A 21,472-nucleotide genomic window follows, 5' to 3' on the forward strand; every position below is an offset into this window, starting at 1 on the left:
AACGGAGGATATCATCGGTAAGTCATTTATTCTTACTTACATTAATTAACGTGTTATAGTTGCATAAACTTGTAAACATTTTGCTAGATTAACTATTGCCAGACTAAAATGTATGAAAGCGACTGAAAACTGAAATTTCAACATGGAAGGTAAACAACCTTTTATTGCTAAATAATTCTAAATGTCGTACGACATGGCAATATTTTTATGCTCTATAATATAAAACACAATATGACTTAAAAGTAATTTGTGTTTACAATGTAACATTATGAACATTAGAAAAGTGAGGATAATGACGAGCGGAAGTGTAATCAGAGTGGCTAGATCGGTTCAGTAAATCTCTACAATGTGCATTTGAAAAGCAAAACACACCATAAGTTATCTCTAATATCAGAGGGAAATGATAGGTGAATAACACTGATGTGGAAACACCTAACCCTGGTTGCAAGCCTAAACTTGACAAACTGTAAACTTGTTCATCCAATCTGATTGGCTGATTGGAATGTTGTTCCAGGATCAACAAAGATGTTGATCCAGGAACATGTTGTACTTGGTGAAAAATCACATTCACCATCTATACAATGCCAACTGTCAAATTTTGTGAGAATTGACCACAAGATGGCACTGTAATAAATATATTTATATTTCTGCTTATAGATCAGGAATTTTCTGTGGGGAAAAAAAATCATCCTAGGTGATTTTCGGCAAAAATTCTCAAACAATAAAGCTGCCTTAAACTACAAACTTCAAAACAATTACTGCCGAAACTTGCTGTAAGCAATGTTTTTTATATTATATTTGTTACTTATCTTGCTTAAAAAACTACTAGTCAACTAATTGTTTAGGCAGCCCACCAACTAGTCGACTTTGAACATCTCTACAATGAAATTATTCAGATTTAACAGCTGGGATGGAATACTGTGCGAAGATTGTCTTTACCATTTTCAGCACATTACATTTTTTATGGGTTTTATTGACTCATTAAAACGCAAGCAGTGTGTAAAATTTTTTCTCATAAACTGGAACTCTAGCTACATTATTCACATCATAAATATCTGTATTGCAGTAAAGGACCAAAGGCAGCCACATGGTAATCTTTTACTGGTAGGTAAGAATTATAATTCCTCTCGCCTCCAGCATAAAAATAATTTCGGCGCGTGTGAACACAACCAGTCGTAAAGGGGAATTGAACTGTAGTGCTCTTGATTCTGATATGCTTCAGTGAGACTTCATAATGCAGACGAAAAGAGCATAACTCGTCCCGCAACACCTCTTCCATTCTGAACCTGCACTCCAACACCAAATTAGTGAATTCTTGGATGCGTCCCTCTTGTGCACTTGAGCGTACGTGGTGCAGAATGAATCAGACATTAGTGTAGTGAACGGCGGAGACTTATTTATTTTAACAGCTCTGGTAGAGATGCATGAATTTATTCATCTGTGACAGACAGGACTGGAGACGGCAAACAAGTCAACCAAAAGCTTGCACATTATGCACAGCGTTGACCCCGAGGGTAAATCAACAGAAAATTCAACACATTCTCTCTCTTAATCACATTCAACATGTTTTCTAGTAAAAAGGTCCTAAAAATAATTTTATTTACCTAAGAAAAAAAACATTCTGCGTTAAATTCAAGCTAAGCGTTATGTAAAGTGATGAATATATATATATATATATATATATATATATATATATATATATATATATATATATATATATATATATATATATATATATATATATATATATATATATATATATATATATATATATATATATATATATATATATATATATATATATATATACATATATATATACATACATATACATATACATATATATATATATATATATATATATATATATATAAGACAAAATAATAATAAAAAAACAAAATAATACTAAAATTAAACATTTGTACAGTGTTGACCCTGTAGAGGGAACACTAGTTCATTTATGTAAGTGAGGACAGCGAAATAAAGTAAACTGTGACAAATTATACCCAACAATTCTTCATACTACCAGTAAAATTGATACAAATTTGGGACCAAAATTATTCAGACACTTTGACCTGACCATGTTTGCTACTGCGACTTTTTACACCACAGACTGAACAAAATGAAGCACTGCTTGGTAATTGGTTTACCTAAAATGGTATTATCTAATTGTGTACTTTAAATTTAACAGCTGACAGCTGATTGGTTGATTGTAATCCATTACATACCTTTCTATCAAAGTTATCTGACATTATCAAGATGAATTTGTTCTGACACAATTTAAAGCTCTTGTCATATATTATTACCATATTCTAAACTATAGCAAATAAACTGTGATAATTGTTAGAAAATATTGAAGGTGTCTAAATAAATTTAGGTTTGACTGTATAATAAAATTCAAATGTTTCTTACATTTTGGTTCTCCGGAATTTAAAGCAACTGTTCAATGTTTGCCAGTTGTCAGTGTCAATGCATTGATATATACAAAGATACATTGTGCCTGCAAAATGGAGGCTAAAGGGCTATGCTAACAAGCCAAATGTTGACCCCATGGTCAATTATTCTATTTCCTTTTTTTTGGTCAGCATTATTTTGCAGGGTAAATTCTTCACATTTATAAACACATTCTCTCACCACTGTCTGACACTTATAACACACACACACACACACACACACACACACACACACACACACACACACACACACACACACACACACACACACACACACACACACACACACACACACACACACACACACACACACACACACACACACACACACACACACACACACACACACACACACACACACACACACAAATATTATACAGTGTGTCGAAGCCAGTGTTAAACACCGCATCACACTCAATCCCACTGTTTCTTTGTGAAAATCACTCTATTCTCATTCTGTTATCTTTCAGCTCTCCCTGTGTGATGTCTGTTCATACACAGATCTGTCCCTGACAGATGATAGAGTTGAAAAACAAAAAAAAAGGAATCAGACAGCATTAAAGCCACAATATGTAATTTTTCACCGTTAGAGGTTGCTTATTCAAAACAAAAGCATAGCTTGAAGGCACATTGATTTCGCAGAACTTTTATTATAACGCGGGCGACCGCTTCCTCCAGTCATGCATATTTGTGGTAACGCAGCGCTGTTTCATCATATTAGATACATTATTTGAGTGTGTTGAAAGTTATTTTATAATGCTACTCTGTGTTTTCGCTCGGTGACTGCTATGAGACACTTGTTGCACACTGCAGTATTAGGCATGGTAAAACATGGTACTCGTGGTAACTCAAGAAAACGAGATTTAAACAATAAGACTAACTGTGTTCACAATGATTTTTTTTCTGTTGATGAATGTATCCAAACAGTTGCTCACCTGTCAAATAAAACATTAAAGCATCTTTGATGTTTACATGGTTTCTACAAAATAAAACCAGAAATCGAGGGTAACGTGGGTATGATGTCGTTGATAGGCGACACATGGACACGGTTAGCCTAGAAATCTAGACGCACCCTAGCGGCAGCAAATAAAATTTGCAGCCAGGGCATCTAGAAACTCTCCGTTGGCTTGCGAGCTGGAAAAACCAAACTCTAGTCAGGCCAATCACATTGTGTATAGAGTCGGTGGGTGGGCTTAACATAATGATGGCACAGTTGCGGCGGTTCCGCATGCTATTTGAAAACAAAAAAGCTGGCGAATCGGCTTTGGCCACGAATCTGGTAGACTTGGAGTTAAGCTTTTCTTTGAGAAAAGAACAAAGAACGGCACTGAAGTCATTCTTAAGAAAGGAAGATGTGTTCAGAGTTTTGCCGACCGAATACGGCAAAAGTTTAATCTATCAACTAGCTCCGCCTCACCTTCTTCGTTGCTCTGGTTGATTGTAGCGCTATCCTATTGCGTGCAGGGGGAATTTGAAAGACAAATGTTTATCCCGCCCCTCGGATTGAGCCCTGCCAATGGTGTGTTCCCAGACCCAACATCTTGATGTGGGTCTGGCTTGTCAGGCTAGGACACGGTCCTTGTCCTGGTTAAAATTGCTTATTTCTCTGGATTTAAAATTCTTGGAAACATTTGGGATAATGTAAGTGCACAATTCAACAAAATATATAACATTGTTCTAGTGGTTTTTGGATATTTTAAATCCAAAAATATTACATATTGTGCCTTTAAAAGACTAGAGAGGTTTTCATTTAGGATACAGGATATAACAGAAAGAAAAATATACAATACTGTTAAATTATTGTTATTATTATTATTAAACTATAATACAGTTGATATGATACGTTTTATATATATATATATATATATATATATATATATATATATATATATATATATATATATATATATATTATATTTATCATATCAACTATCCACGATTACACTCTAAAAAATGCTGGGTTAAAAACAACCCAAGTTTGGTTGAAAATGGACAAACCCAGCAATTGGGTTGTTTTAAGCAAACATTTAACCCAACCGCTGGGTTAAAATGACCCATTCACTGGGTAAAACAACCCAATCGCCGGGTTAAAACAACCCAATTGCTAGTCCATTTTCAACCCAACTTGGGTTGTTTTTAACCCAGCATTTCTTAGAGTGTACATAACATCACCTTTCAGTATCAGCCAAAATGACACACTGATGAACCCCTAGTTGTTTTCAAATTAAATTATAAAGAGCAAGTGTCAGCAAATTGATGTTATACAAAGAAGCAAATAAAATAGAAATAAAAAGTTTTACTCTACATGCTAACTTATAAGAAGGCCAACAGGCATAAGAGGACTGACGTGTTTTAGCCTACTGTACACACAAACACATGCCTAGACATGCACACACAATAACTGTCAAAACCGAACACAAATAAAGGATGTGTATTGCCAACGGCATGATGCAGTTTAATGTTCTCAGAAAGAGCCAACAGGGACAGAAAATGGCTTAAACACACACTCTCTCAAACAAACACACACACATACAGAGCGCAGAGCTCGGACTGATGGCTCACGTCAAATCAAATAAGCTGAGCTGTTCTGATATACAGCAGCATTCAGCATCATTTTAGCAGAGACCCAGAAAGAGAGAGAGAGAACACAAGCGTTTAACCAGAATTTCTATCACAGCATGTACCAGCCTGGAAATAAACATAATCTAGCGAATTCTCCTGATATGAGAGTGGTGCGGTTGCTCTTTCCTCCTCTTCTTTGTTCTATTTAATATATTCACTCCTGTTGGTTTACACGCTCAGCGCCACCCTATCCGATGACCTTTTTCCTCTGTTTTCAATCATCGTGTGTCTAAAGCCACACTTCTCTGGGGCATTGCTAGGTCGTGAGCAGCTTACTAACATGCAGTTCGTGTCACAGCCACTCGGTGGTGATATACACACAGAATTCTCATGGATCTTTCCGTAACTAAGATGTACTTGCATGCGCTACAATTAAACACAAATTTAGAGCCTCAGTATCAGTCACATTTAACTCCACTCCACCGAAGCAGAATTTCTTTATAGGGAAATAAACAGCTAGGCTGTTGTAGGAACCATATGTGAGAAACAAGAGGAAGGGAGAGTGAGAAAAGAGGGGTAAGGGAATTAGGGTGGGTCGGGGTCATTGTCATTGCCCTAGTAGTGCAACAGGGAAAATTACAGAAAAATGCTGGCACAAGCATATCACGACACGACACATACGCAAACTAAACAAGACTTTTCCTGTAACAAAGTCCTTCCTGCATAGCCATGGACAAACAGCACGAGCAGAGGGCAAAGTCACGGTCACCACCACACACATGCAAGTAGGGCTGCACGATTTGATGGGGAAAACAACTTACATTGCAATGTTGCTATATCAGAAAATACAGGAATTTTCACCAAATGACTTGAATAGCTAGCCTGACGTCGTCATACTCAATTGTAGTCAGAATATGAGTCTGATACCGTTCCATTGGGCTGTGATTATGAGGCGTGTTTCAACCGAACCAGGAAAGAAAATGCCTCTGCACTCAATTGGATAGACCAACAACCAATCAGAGCAACGGAGCGATTTTGACAATTTGATTGGTCCAAACAGCTCTGGTTCGAGCATAGTTGCTCCACAACGGATCAAGTCCAGACCGAACTTCCCAAACTCAAATTTTGTGAGCGGGGCTAAGGTTGGTTGGCATCCAGGCTAATGAATAGCTATAGAGTGGGATGATTTTTTTGGGGGGGGAGAGAAATTTGCATTTGGAATAAGCATAATAAAAAAGCTGAAAAATTACTTTTTACTCTGAAGCCTTTTTAATGGCAAAATCATTTTAGGGCTAAACGATTTATGAAAAGCTTTTCTGAAAGTTGTAACACATTATTAAAAGAAAATAGTATGTCAGAATTTCATGTTTTATTCAATGCGTTACTTACCATTTCTTTGTAATTACACTAAAAATGCTGCAGGGGTTGTTTCAACCCATGTTTGGGTCAAATATGGACAAACCCAACCACTGGTTTAAATTTTTAAATAACATTTTAAACCCAACGGTTGGATTTGTCCATATTTGGCCCAAACACGGGTTGAAATAACCCATGCAAAATTTTTTTAGAGTGTATTTGTGAGATTTACTAGCAATTTATGAGTCAAAATCGTTTCATCCTGCATCATTTCTTTTGTAGGGTCAAAAACTGCAGTTTTTTTTTTTTTTAAATAGCTCTCTACGTGAGTTTTCAGTTTAAAATGATTAAACTGAATGATAAATACATTTTGCTTTACTGTAAAAGTACAATACTAATATTTACATCTTAATTTCCTCATTTTCCAACAGCTTTTATTTAATTTTTTTATAAAATACGTCCTGCTTGTTTCAGAGTGAAGCTCGGCACGGTGTTCATTTACACGCGTGCAACTCACGATATCAGGCGTGTAAATGCCACGCTTCACTCTGAACCTGGTAGAGCATACATTCATTTAATTCAATCGCATCGCAGTCTGCATGAGGCGGGTACTATCCATTAATATCAGCACCAGTTCTCTGCTGTATCGTAAATCTGAGTGTGAGGGAATCTGGGGAAATCTGAGTCTCTCTGCAAAGCGTCGTTTGAAATTTATGAGCAATTTCCTCAGTCACAAAAACAAACACCTGGAGGCAAGCAGTGCAGCGGAGTCACAACTCATGACAAAACATCCTCGCTCTACATCACTCAACCTCTTATTGTTTCACTTCATCATTACGGTGTGTAAATCACGTTAAAGACAATTAACAGTTGGGCAAGATGAGACTGTAACGCCAAAATGTAGTGGTTTCTAGGTGGTTCAACAAAAAAAACTAAATTCCAACTCCCTAAATATGGCTAAGATTCCACCTTTGTTGTACATCTTTGTGATTACTACACCCATTTTACTCTCCACCAAGCAAAAATCTATTCAGATCACTTAGAAAAATAACAACACACTTGAGTTATGCTGCAAAGTTGAATACTTGGGGTTGACCACAGGTATGAGCAATTATAATGGTGATGATTGCCTTAGCAAACACCACTAATTAAAATCTATTAATACATCATGTAGTCATCTTCAGGGACTCTGCTTTAGCAATGAAATGTGTTTGGGTAGCACTTTACTAATAACATAATTAATCATGCATCTGCTATAGGGTTCTCCTCAACATTTGAGGCCCGTCTTGATTCTCTGCGACCTGTCATGATAATTGGCGTTCTTGTGATTTATGCAAATTACTGCTGATCGAGTCTCTTCAGTTCAAAACCTGCTTAGAACATGAATGTAAATGTAAATCTATTGACCTCTTGCACTGTGCTATCCCGCATGTCTACTCGAACGTCAATCCTCGTAAAAGTGAAAATTGCATCTTCAGCTGTAGCAAACCCCATGACGATAACAGGCCATAAGATCCACCATACGAGGACATGCCTCTACCATAGAAACACAATCAATCCCAAAGCGGATCTGTATGTAAAATCACTGCCGGGGATTAACTGCATGCCAAGTCTGTGAAGAAGACTGTGATTAGATTGAGGAGAAGCGGTTTAATGATGTGTATAGCTCTGAACTGCCACTCTGTTTGGAAATGGCTAAGGGCCATTCAGTCTTTCAGTGCGTCATGCTCTAGCTAATGGTCAGTTAGTCGTATGAGAAAGAAAAAAAACAAGAACTGGTGGGGCAGCAGTTTGTTAAAAAAGAAAAAAAGAAGGGGAAAAAAGAAATATTACAATTTAAAAGAACCATTTTCTATTTGAATATATATATATAATTTAAAATTGAAAACTGAATTGGTGCTCAGAAACATTTCTTATTATTATCAATGTTGAAAACAGATGTGCGCTTAATAGTTTTGTGGAAAATATGTTTTTCAGGATACTGTTGAGTAGAAAGTTTAACATTAAAAAAAATATATAAACCATTTAAAACATTGTAAAAGTCTTTTACTGTCACTTTTGATCAAAGTACAATTAATAATATATATATTTTTTAAATCTTACTAATTCTGTAATCAGTAGTGAATATAGAAATCCCTACTATGTATCTCTCAGGCTGTATTTTCTTAGTTTCCCAAGTGCAAAAAAAATAAATAATAAAAAATAAACTCATTCTGTATGATTTATAAGCTTGTTTTACTCATGGGGCCCTAAATTTAGGTATCCACGATGACACGAGACCCCATGAGCTTCTGTGCATTCAGGTTGAAGTCCCCACCGGGATAAAAAGACATGTACACACACACACACACACACACACACACACACACACACACACACACACACACACACACACACACACACACACACACACACACACACACACACACACACACACACACACACACACACACACACACACACACACACACACACACACACACTTGTGCATCTATCTTTTTAAGGACATTCATTGACACAATGCAATCTGAAAAAATAACTAAATATGTCCTCACTTAACTCTCTTTATCCTCACTCCGATGGTCTAAAACTCAAACCAGTCCTCACAAAGATAGTTGTACAAGTACACACAAAGGGTTTTCATGTTTTATGGGGAAATCCCATAGACTGGAGCTGCGTCCGAAATCGAATACTTCTCTAGTACATAGTATGCGAAAACAGTACGTCAACAGAGTAGTATGTCTGAATTGATAGTATTCGAAAAGTACCCGGATGACCTACTACTTCCAGCGAGATTCTGAAGTGTGCATACGATGAACACTTTAATAAACCATGAGGCGACGGGAGACGATTTATGAATGGAGGTGAAGGGACGTAACTGACGCTGGTAGGTCACATGATAACGACAACATGGCGGATGTAGTACGTCCAGATTACATTCATACTACATTCATTCATACTATATAGAACATACTTTTTTAACGGTCGCAAAGTTTGTATATAATTTGTAAATAATATGCGATTTCGGGCGCAGTCATAATGATTTTTATACTGTACAAACTGTATATTCTACCCACTAACCCTGTCCTAGGGATGGGCGATATGGACTTAAAAATTTATCCCGATATTTTCTAGTATTTATTGCGATAACGATATCAATGACGATAAATGTAGTATCATTCCCCATGTTTTTGGATACAAGTGAAAGCTGCATGCATTCTTGAGAGACTCAGAAAAACAAACAATGATCTAGTAAAACGTACCTGTCATCAAATAGGCTCCTATAATACATAAAAAAAAAAAAAAAAAAAAAAAAAATATATATATATATATATATATATATATATATATATATATATATATATATATATATATATATATAATTAATTTTTTTTTTTTTGAAATTCCACACCAGCCTTTTCAGAAATGGAAAAGTTGCAGCTATAATTGTCTTCTGTAAAAGTGCAGGTAATGTTTAAATAGTGCAACTGTGCTAAAAAACATCACACAATACAAACAATAATAATTTTGAAATCAATGACAAGTTTTACATGTAAACCGATTCTGTATTTATTCATACATGGTGCAAACAGTGGTAAAAATAGCAGAGACAGCAAAAGTAATTATCCCAAAAATGTCTTCAGATTACAAAAAAGTTTAAAATAATGATTTAATGATAGAACTTCAGTAATTTGAGTAAAGATAATAATACCACGAATTCTTCTACTAATAAAAATAAACTGCACTAAGGATTAATGAGCTTCTGGGTTCATGAATATTAATCACGTTTTCAGCGCTCATTCAAACTGATTTGTTGAAATCAAAACACAGTAATAGGTGCGCGCCAGCCAATGAGATTCCCGTTTGTGCATTCGTTTCTTCCTGTTTCATGAAAGGCTGAATAATTCCAAATAAACGCCATTATTTTACAGGAAAATACAACAAAAGGATATTGTTTACATGTAGCACGTCAATTCTGTGTGGTATAAGACTCTCTCTCACTCTCTCTTTGAGTGTGTGTGAAACAATGAGCGCTCTCAGTCGCGCGCCTCACACTAGTGTTAAATGTGCGTCAAATACACTGCGCATTCATTGAGATGAACTGAAATAGTGTGCTTTACCGATCGATTGAGACAGAGCGAATCTCTTAAGCGCTCAGTCCAAGTGCTCAGCGAGTGAAAATACATCTGTATGTACAGGTTCAGATTGCCCTCAGGTAGCCCCTCGTTTAGCTATGAACTCTTCAGCAGCTTCCGCCATAGTTGTTTTCGCTCTGCACGTGAGATGCGGATTCAGTGCCGCCGCTCCCATTGCGCGGCGCTTAGGGCACGAGTGCTGCGGGGGCACCACAAGAAAATTCTCTCTCCAACCCCCGTTCAGACATACAAATTGACGAACGCAGCCAACGCGGCCATCATAAAGTAATAACGGCCAGCGGCGGCACTGTGCGGATGGGTCGCGCCATCAACTAGGCTTTATCGTTATTATCGCGGGAAGACAAATTCTTATCGTGGGGAGAATTTTTACCGGTATATCGCAAACGATAAGATATCGCCCATCCCTACCCTGTCCCTATCCCTAAACCTACCAATCACACACAACTTTCTGCATTTTTACATTTACATCCCTTAGAATGATTTATAATCTGTTTTCCTCATGGGGGCCAAAAAAGTCAAGGATTAAATTCTTGTCAAGGACACATCTTTGTCCCCATAACATAGGGTTTACAAGGACCACACAAACACACACACCAAAATGAGTGACGTCTTTAATAAGACCTCCACACATCGTGACTGAAGACTGAAGGATGGAGACATTTTGGGAATGTTATTTAAAAAAAAAACAAGAGAACATTCATCCATACATCTTTTCTTTTTTGTCAGCTGATCCCGATCTCTCTCTCTGTAGGTTTAACAAAGTCACTCACCTCAGGCTTGTCTGGATATGTAATAACAACATGTCTGAAAACGTTTCAGTACAGCAGGGCAGAAATCCCTTTCTCTCTCCCTCCCTCCCTCCCTCCCTCTCTCTCTCTTTCTGGCAGTCCCAACTCAAGCCCTAAGCTAATTAGGATGTGCTGATTGATTAGGCTGCAATAATTAGCTTTTGTGATGTAAATGAAGCTCCCATTGGTCTAAAATTGATTAGCCACTGTCTGTCCCCGGGGACGAGGCGGCGCAGCATTTCGGATTGAGAGCCACCGCTTACGTCCATCTTTCTCTCTCAGGCTCAGACTCTCAATGTTTGTAATCAAATACGATAATGGACTTCAGTGAAGTGCTGTAAAAAGAAAACTATCGATGTCTAAACAACTAGATATTTCTCTCCACTCTGAAATGATACGATGGTACAGCCTGGGAGATCTAGTGGAGAGAAATGGAACTGTTTTGTCCAATGGTCCATTTTTTTTTTTTGTACAGTAACAGGCCACTAATTTTATGCATTTTAAATCACTTTGTTTTCTTTAATAGTTGCGTGGTTTGAAAAATATTGTACAAATATCCCTTGGTTATTAAAAGATAAAATGCACTTCTAATTGAAATTATTTTAAAATATGATTTTAAAATGCAAGTAAATAAATCACTTTTTTTAGTTGACAAATAACTCTCATTTATTTCATGTTAAAAATGTAGCTAAATGCAACAAAATAATACATTAATAATTATAAATAAATTTTTCAAGTCTTTACATTTTTGAATGAATACCTTTATAATTGAATTCCTTTACTTTAAAGGAACACTCCACTATTTTTTGAAAATAAACCACGTTTTCGAATCCATTCAGCCGATCTCCGGGTCTGACGGTAACACTTTTAGCATAGCTTAGCATAGATCATTGAATCTGATTAGACCGTTAGCATCTCGCTCAAAAAAATGAACAAAGAGTTTCTATATTTTTCCTACTTAAAACTTGACTCCTCTTTAGTTATATTGTGTAAAAGTTGCGATTTTCTAGGCCGATATGGCTAGGAACTATACTCTCATTCCGGCGTAATAATCAAGGAACTTTGCTGCCATACCATGGGTGCAGCAGGCGCAATGATATTATGCAGCACCTGATAATAGTCCCCAGTTAGGTAACTTCCAACGTGACCAGCGCTTAGTTTGTGTAGTTGCAGGTATTCCGGTTCAAATATATACGGTTCAGGATCTGCACCAAAGCAAATATCTTCTGAATCGTCACTCACAAATGTCTCAATGGTTACAAGGCACGCTTCTTGTGCAAGCAGGCTGTCACGTTGGCTATGTTGACCGAAGTTAGCCTATGCTAAAAGTGCTACTGCCAGACCCGGAGATCAGCTGAGTGGATTTGAAAACAGTAAAACTCAACTGTTTCAAAAATAGTGGAGTGTTCCTTTAAAGTGGCATTCTTAGACCTTCATACTAAAAAAAATCTGGTAATAGCACGGCTGGATTAATAATTATAAAAGTAAAAGTATTAGAAAAATGTTAGTGGGTGCAGGTTTAGATTGAATAGAGCATGTTACAATGCAGGACACTGCTGTTCCATGTCATGTCAAGACCCCATAAACAAATAAAATTGTCAGGGGAATCTGAGATATTGCAGAAAGGTATGTGTGAGAGAGAGACTCAGAAAGCAGGACTAAAAGGCACAGAGCAAGAGACTGTCTGTTTTCCTGTCTGGAGAGGAAAGGCTTTTCAGAGTTCTCATGAGGAAGGAACAGGCGACTGCTTCCACTTAACCGACCTCTGACCCCAAACCTGAGAGCTCGTCTGCGAGTTTTATTCTTCCTGTTTCTCTGGAGTAAAGCCTGCAAATGCTCTCAGAATAACCACACTGATAAGGGCAGAATTCCCTCTACTGATTATCCAATCAGAGGTGAGAAAAGTAGCGTTGTGAATGCAGTTCCAAACTTGTTATGCCTGCTAAGATACTGCGTTCAAAATGTCAAAAAATCCTTCATGCAAAAAACGATGTCCTAAACATATAAATAAGACTGTTTGCCCTAATCAGCTGTGAAAAGTGATGAGTAACAAGACATTTTGTTATTTGGCTTCTATTTCTGTATCACTGCTGTAAGTAGCCCCGCCCACTATGAAATTTGAAATCTCATTGGTCCAAAATCTCACTTCGATATTTCTGTATCACTGCTGTAAGTAGCCCCGCCCACTATGAAATCTCATTGGTCCAAAATCTCACTTCGATCTCAAATCTCACTTCGATATTTCTGTATCACTGCTGTAAGTAGCCCCACACACTATGAAATATATCAAATTTCATTGGTCCAAAATCTCACTTTGAACAACTGTACATTCAGTGCTTGTTGCTGGAAACTTGTCATCACATCTGGTTAGGACACATTGCCAGACAATCCCAGAATGCACTGCCACAAGATAAATATTAATTAAAAAAAATACACATATCTAGAGCTGCATGATTAAGAATATTTTAACCATAATCATGATTTCCATGTGATTAATTAAGCATAATGGTCAACAATATTGACACACTAGGGAAGCTTCTTTTTGCCACGGAATAAAAAAAAAAATAGGACATTTTAAACTCACAATTCTGACTTTGCAATTCTAACATTATTTATCACAATTTTGTTGAATTTATATCTTGCATATATGACTGTTTTCTCAGAACTGCGAGATATTAACTTGCAATTTTGAGTTATAAAATCCAAATTGAGATAAAAAATCAGAATTGTTGTTGAGATATAAACTTGAAATTTTAGGGGAAAAAAAGTCAATTGTGAGAGTATATGTATATATGGTAAATATAATATATCTGGAAACTTTATGAGGCAAAATAAACCCTGTGTACGAGTTGACAATCTCTTGTGCTTATGTGAAAGTGCAATAATTCTAAAGAATTGCAAAAAGACATTTATCAAATGAGAAAAATTTTGATTAATAATGAAGCAAGATCAATTTTCATTATTGTGCAGCCCTACTTGTATATTACTCAATACAGCAAAAAGAATATCGAATAAAAAATAAATGAACTTTTTACCTAATATTTGTACCAGCCAACTCTTTAGCGCTTAACATTAACCCCACATGTTTTCAGCCGCCTTGGTTCTGGATTTATCAACATGTTCATCTAAAATACCTTAATGTTTTTCCCTTCAAAAAGCCATATGGAAACACAAAAGTGGAATATTCCTCACTTTGAGCCACTATAAAGAAAACAATATGAGGTTCACTACGAATTCACTCATCATTGGCAGGTGTGCCAAAAAATTCACTGTGGACCCTGGATACACTGCAACTCTAGGTCTTTTTCCTGAGCACCTGGTCTTGATAAGTTTTGGCTGGTGGGCCGGTGTTTTAGTCAGTGCTATGATTTGTTTGAACAGGTTGGGTGTATTAATATTTGTACCCCTGTGACTGATGATGCAGGTGCTCTATTGGCCGAACACAATGAAGTCAATCACAACTCACAGCTGTGCCGCAAACTCCTCAACCTCTGGCTGTGAGGAATGACATCAGAAAGTGACAAGTTAAGACATATTGACTGTGGGATATACACATACACACCCACGACATGCACACAAACGCACAGGACTCTGGGAAAACTTTTGTATCTAGGGCTCAAACACATTCACACTGACCGATGTTGCATCACACCAGTGGAATGTTTTGAATGGAAGGAACTGTGAGTTCAGCTCAATGTAAATGTCCTGCTGACTGCCAAATATTCCCAAGTTAATAAGAAGTCTTTCCGAACTGCTGTCGCCACAGGGATCAGGATTCACAATCTTCAAACAAACGCACACTACAGAGAATTTGAAGTCAAGACAAAAATTTTAAGGAAAATAAACTATGCTTCAATTGTCTTACATACAACTAAACACAGCAGGAAACTCATTATGGTGTGAATAGCAATGTCAAAGCTGTCGAAATTCTGGCTCGCAGAACTTTACTTTGCTTTTCCTCAAAATGATCTGCAGTATTATAAAAAAGTGAATCATTCAGTGCCAAAAAAATACCAAATACCAAACACCAACACAAAAATAAATTCATAATATTAAAAACACACAAAAGTTCAAATTTTTGGTGTCAGCAAGACAGCATATTAGAAAAATTTCTGAAGGATCATGTGACACTGAAGACTGGAGTAATGATGCTGAAAATACAGCTTTGCCATCACAGAAATAAATTACATTTTAAAATATGGTGGATATAATAGAAAATTATATCTATCTATCTGTCTCTGTCTCTCTCTCAATTTCTATATATATATATATATACATATGCAAATATGAGCCAAAGTAATAATAATCACTATTATTTACAACAGGATCTGCATTTTAATGCTGTCTGTCAGAGATGATAACATATGTAATACACAGCGCGTGTGTGTATAAATTTGTTCTTCAATCGCTGAAAATGAATTGGAATGATTAGGGAACTGAGTGAAATACTCCACACCGCATGCCAAAGAGAATAAATGCCAATCCAAACTTTGCCGGGTAAGTGAACATCGTTCAACATACCTTGGTTTTGACTCTCATATGCTGAAATATAAACTTGACAGGTGATTTTTATAAAATGTAGTTTGATTACTAGCTTCTTAGCTGTTTAAAAGATTAGACAATTATCAACGTTTGATAAAAATGTTGTTTACTTGTCAAATAAAAGAGACATTTTTACATGATTTGTTATTTTTTTCACCTGATTTGTTTAATTACTTGTTTAATTATGACATGGGTGCATTAATCCTGAGTGGTGGCCCCACAGGTGTGTGTGTGTGTGTGTGTGTGTGTGTGTGTGTGTGTGTGTGTGTGTGTGTGTGTGTGTGTGTGTGTGTGTGTGTGTGTGTGTGTGTGTGCGTGAGAGAAAGAGAGACAGAGGCTGTTGTTTTGTGGCTTGTAAGACTCAGCGGTCGCTCTCCTGCTAGGTTCTTATTAGAGAGAAGGTACATGAGATTCTGCTGCTTCACGCTGATATGAACTGCAGGTACACTTGATAATTGGCGGCTCTAGTTGAGGACATGCCACACTCTTATCCGGTATGGGAAAAATAGCATTTTACCTAAGAGCCAACGTGCCATTCATATCGGAGTAGAGGGGTATAATGAGACAAAATAATGAACTTAGATGTCACGGCTTATATAACACGTTTGGCCACAAAATATGCACAAACACACACAAGCTCTTCTCCAAATCCTAGTGACCTGCCTGTCAATGCAGAATTATTTGGTATCACAGCTGTTAATAAATCACATATATCTCTCACGGATAAGGATGTCATAGCATCCCAGAATGCAATGTGTTGACATACATGTCAACTATAAATACAAGTACATTTAATTACAGACATAAAAAAGTCCTAAATAAAAAGCATATGAATTGAGCCAATATATTTGTTTACATAACTTTATTGAATACATTTAATTATTCTTAAAAAGTCTGTCACATTAAAAGGTTTTTGTAAATCACCATTTTGTGTAAATATGCTGCATCAAATATTTGCAGCTTTGCATTAGTCTAGACAGTTGTTAAGAATATTCTTTTCAGGAATTCAAATTCTTAAAGGGATAGTTCACCCAAAAATGAAAATTAGCCCATGATTTACTCACCCTTAAGTCATCCTAGGTGTATATGACATTCTTCTTTCAGACGAATAAAATTTATATACATTTTATTTCGGCCGAATCTTTACTTAATATAGTTTTAAATATGGATATTTTTCTTACACAAACGCATCAATTTGCTTCAGAAGGCCTTTATTAACCCCCCGGAGCCTTGTGGAGCACGTTATTTGACGGACAGATGCATTTTTCATGGACTTCAAAAACAGAGCAACAATTACTGCTATTTTAAAGCTTGGATTAGCCAGGACTTTTGTAATATAACTCCGATTTTATTCGTCTAAAAGAAGAATGTCATATACACCTAGGATGACTTGAGGGTGAGTAAATCATGGGCTAATTTTCATTTTTGGGTGAACTATCCCTTTAAGTTTTGTTTATAGAATGATCTAAAAAAAAAAAAAAGGTAAGAACACTCTTAATTACTTTTAGGAATACAAAATATTCTTAAAGCTATTCTTAAGTTAGAAAATAAGAAGAAAATAGCAACTTTATTCTTAACTCTTTTCCCGTCAGCATTTAAAAAAAAAAAAGTTTCCAGCCATCTCCAGCGTTTTTAATAATTTTCACAAAAAATGAATGGCTCCCAGAATATTTTGTTGTATGAATATCTGAACATGTAATATATCAAAGGAGAGAACAGACTCTCAAATAAAAAAAATATTCCCTATTTCTCAACATTTGAATGTGGGTACGTTTATGCATCTTCTTCGCATGTGTTTTGATCAGGAGAATCTGTAATCTTTTTGAAGATGTGTCATAGCGCCGGAAAATTCTGTCAATGGCGGGAAAGCATTTTCTCACAAAAGATAGAAATCTCCGTCAATAGCAGGGAAAGAGTTAATAATGTTTCATGAATCCTGCCCCTGGTGCTTAAAATAGATAAGAACTCAGCCATTAGGAGCAGCCAAAGCTTTCATGTGACCAGGAATCTCATATGGCTATACTTTTGGGCAGACAATTGACTGACATTATAAAGAATATACATGAATGTCATGCAGGCACACATACACACACACACTATGGTCTCATTGGAATTTGACTGACAGGTAAAAGGACACTACACACAAGCTTTCACGGCACTGTATCGGAGGACACATCGATGTACGCCACCTCATTCCACAGACCTGACGGCTGTCATGAAAATCCTTCCCCTAAAATTCCTGCATTCATCTCTATCAGACAAGCACTCTGCCCCTCGACTCGCTGACTGACAGTCACAAAGTTAAAAGCCCTTACACACTACAGACAAAAAACTCATATGGTACAGCCGAGTTCCTCATCTCCCTGTTTACATCCTCTAAACACTCCTCTCAACTCCACACAGAGCCCATTGACTCCTCTTTGAGGAGCGTGCATGTGACGGCTCTGAAAGGAGAAGGTTGACTCACTTCTGGAAATCTGTCTATTTTCACACTGAAAAGAAAAGAGCTCCTGACGACGTTCGCTTCAGACGCAGCCAAGTTTGGCCACAAAAGGCCCTAATTTGGAAGGAACTTGAGAGCCAATGGAGCTTGAGAGCATTCCCTCGGACCCGGCACTTGGCATCGCACCCATTCTTGTCTGAGAGAGCGAATGAAGGCTGACACTCTGTGCCATCACCGTGAGAGCTCTATAGATGACAGGACGGGCCACTGCATTTGATTGACAGGTTTCTTTTCAGCAATCACTCTCTATTGAGACTTGAACACAGAAAGTGGAGACGTCTCATTGTAAAAATGACTGCTGATGAGGTTCCCACAGGTCTACCGCCACACACACACGGCTCCATTTTTAGGTTATCATTTTGTCTCTGTCAATCAAGGATGCACAGATATAACATTTGTGTACCGATACCAATATCCGAAGTAGTGTTGTGTAGTGTTTGAAGTAGTGTTGTCACGATACTGGAATTTCCAACTTGGATACAATACCTTTGTATAAAGAAATATCGATATTCAATACAAATGTTGTTGCAAACAGGGAAAACTGCCATATATACCGCCATACAAATAATTTTTATCTCAATTTTTTTATTGACATTTTTTTTGTAATAGCTTAAACACAGCACAGGGAGGATTTATTTGAATCATTGAACTAGATTTACAAAAAAAAAAAGACAAGTAAACAGGCATACATAAATAAATAAATTGCAATAAATAAATAAATAAACAATATAATAAACAAATACATAAATAAACAAATAAACACAATAAAAATAATGAGACAAATAAACATGGCTTTAAGTTTTTCAGGTGGGTCTAACAATAGTATTCAGGTAAGAAATACTACAGAAATGAAAGTAATCAAAAGTAAAATTCATTGAAAAAATTAAATACAAATTAAGAGCAGCGAGTGATTTTCTTTGTCTTTCATTCTTTGATCAACATGACACTGCTGTCACTTTAACTGCTAACGCACAGATCCAATATACTGTTACACAACATGTATCTTCTCCCAGGTATTATGTTCCAAAACTGACTGTATTTACCTAAATACTTGGCAAGACAGGCATTTTGACATAATTTTGTATGTAGTTGACCACTTAATCGCAATTAACCACTCGCAAGCTGTTTGAGAGGCGGCTTTAAAAGAGCACTACTTGTATAGATCAATGGTGCACGCACTTTTGGTGTGAGCGCGAAACCGGCGAGAATTACTAAAACTATGCACAATTCAAGCACTATTCACCTGGAGCGAATGAGACGATCGAGTGAAAAGAGGCAAAAAGTAGTGCTTGAACCCAGTAGCGATACATATCGGAATATCAATATTTTTGACAACACTATTTAGAAGGACATCTGATTGATTACACAATTTTGAAAGAAATAATCTCTTTTATTTTCTTCATATCACCATGCTTTCCATGTTTCAGTGAAACTGGTCTCAGTTACAAACAGAAAACACATCACTCACATTAACATTCGTAACTCATATTAACAGCATATTAATTTGTTAAATGTAGTTAAACATTAGGTAACATGAACAAACAATGAACAATACTTCAGCAGCATTTATTATTCTTAGTTAATGTTAACCTCAACATTTACTAATACATTTCAAAAGTTGTATCTGTTAACTAGGACCTATTATGCCCTTTTACAAAGTCTTGATTTTGTTTTTGGGGTCTACTAGAATAGGTTTTCATGGTAGAAACGCCTTATTTTTCACATATTTTTAAATTGTTGCAGCACCTCTTTTCCCAGTCTGTCAGTAACGCTTAGTTCCTATCTCTATGAAGTCCCTCCTTCTGAAAAGCACAATGTGCTCTGATTGGTTGGCTGGATCAGTGTGTTGTGATTGGTCAAACCTTACCACCCCTTGGGTGGACAAAAACAGTGGCTGAATCCAAAATCGCCCCCTAAACCCTCAATCACTTTTCCCTACTTTAGTCCACTGATACAGTTCACTTGAAGGAGTGAATGAAAACAAGTGAGGGAATTCGGACAGCCGTTGAGTGTACATCAGCTGTTATTGCGGTGCAATGTGGGATAGAATGAGTACACTCAATAACGTCCACTATGTCCACTACATCAGCTGTTTTTAAACAATCAGTCATTGTGCGGTAGCACGGATAATTGCTTTTATATATGATAGCGATTATTGTCAGATACATCAGTGCATTCCTACTATCAATACATTTTAACTTTCAATGGAGCTTCATTTCTTCATCAGATGAATCTTCCCTCACCTGTTCCTCCCCTGAGCCGAGAGTGAGTCATGAGGCCAGTTCTATCTCGAATGGTATAATCATTCTCAGTCGCAATATACTCTCATGATGTACTGATGTCAGATAAACTTCCAGAGAATATGTGTGCCGATCGTGCCGCCACACAAACGCGCTCACAGCTGTTCTGTGCCTCATGGGGCATGCTATCCACAGGCACTCGGTGTTCGGTTGTGAATTAGTCCTGCCACTAAAAAGCTCGGCTGTCATTTATAATGTGCTCAGACGTCTTCCACTCACATCTTTTCAGAGTCACTCTGAACCCTGTCTGCTAGCGCTCACAAACACAACAAGAGATAAGACAGAATTGGGTGGTGAGAAACTGCTGACTGAAATTTCATCTTTGATTGCATGAAGACACGCTCATACTTCAGATGCTCAGAAATGTACACAAATAAGTGAACAGTTCTTTTAATAAATAATAGCATATATCAAGAGCATATCAGTCTACTAGAAAAAGAAAATGTTTTATTAAACAGGATGCGGGTCACCTCTTCATGAGCGCTGCCATGTTGATGTCACATGATCAACCATGTCTTGCAATTTACTTCTACAATTACCAACAGAACATAACTTAATAATATATTTTATAGCACTCTCAGCAGTGCTCAAGGCACTCGCACGCACGCATACGCACACACACACACACACACACACACACACACACACACACACACACACACACACACACACACACACACACACACACACACACACACACACACACACACACACACACACACACACACACACACACACACACACACACACACACACACACACACACACACACACACACACACACACACACGTTAGGTTTAGCTTCGTGGGG

At 37.0% G+C, this 21,472-nt stretch overlaps 1 protein-coding gene across 1 annotated transcript in view; it reads right to left on the reverse strand.

Moving 5' to 3' along the window:
* The window catches only part of hs6st1a (heparan sulfate 6-O-sulfotransferase 1a), a 176,949-nt gene that overhangs the window by 4,430 nt on the left and 151,047 nt on the right, over positions 1-21,472 (reverse strand). The window lies entirely within an intron of this gene.

This window comes from Gobio gobio (genome assembly GCF_949357685.1).
Source record: "Gobio gobio genome assembly, chromosome: 6".
NCBI lineage: Eukaryota > Metazoa > Chordata > Actinopteri > Cypriniformes > Gobionidae > Gobio > Gobio gobio.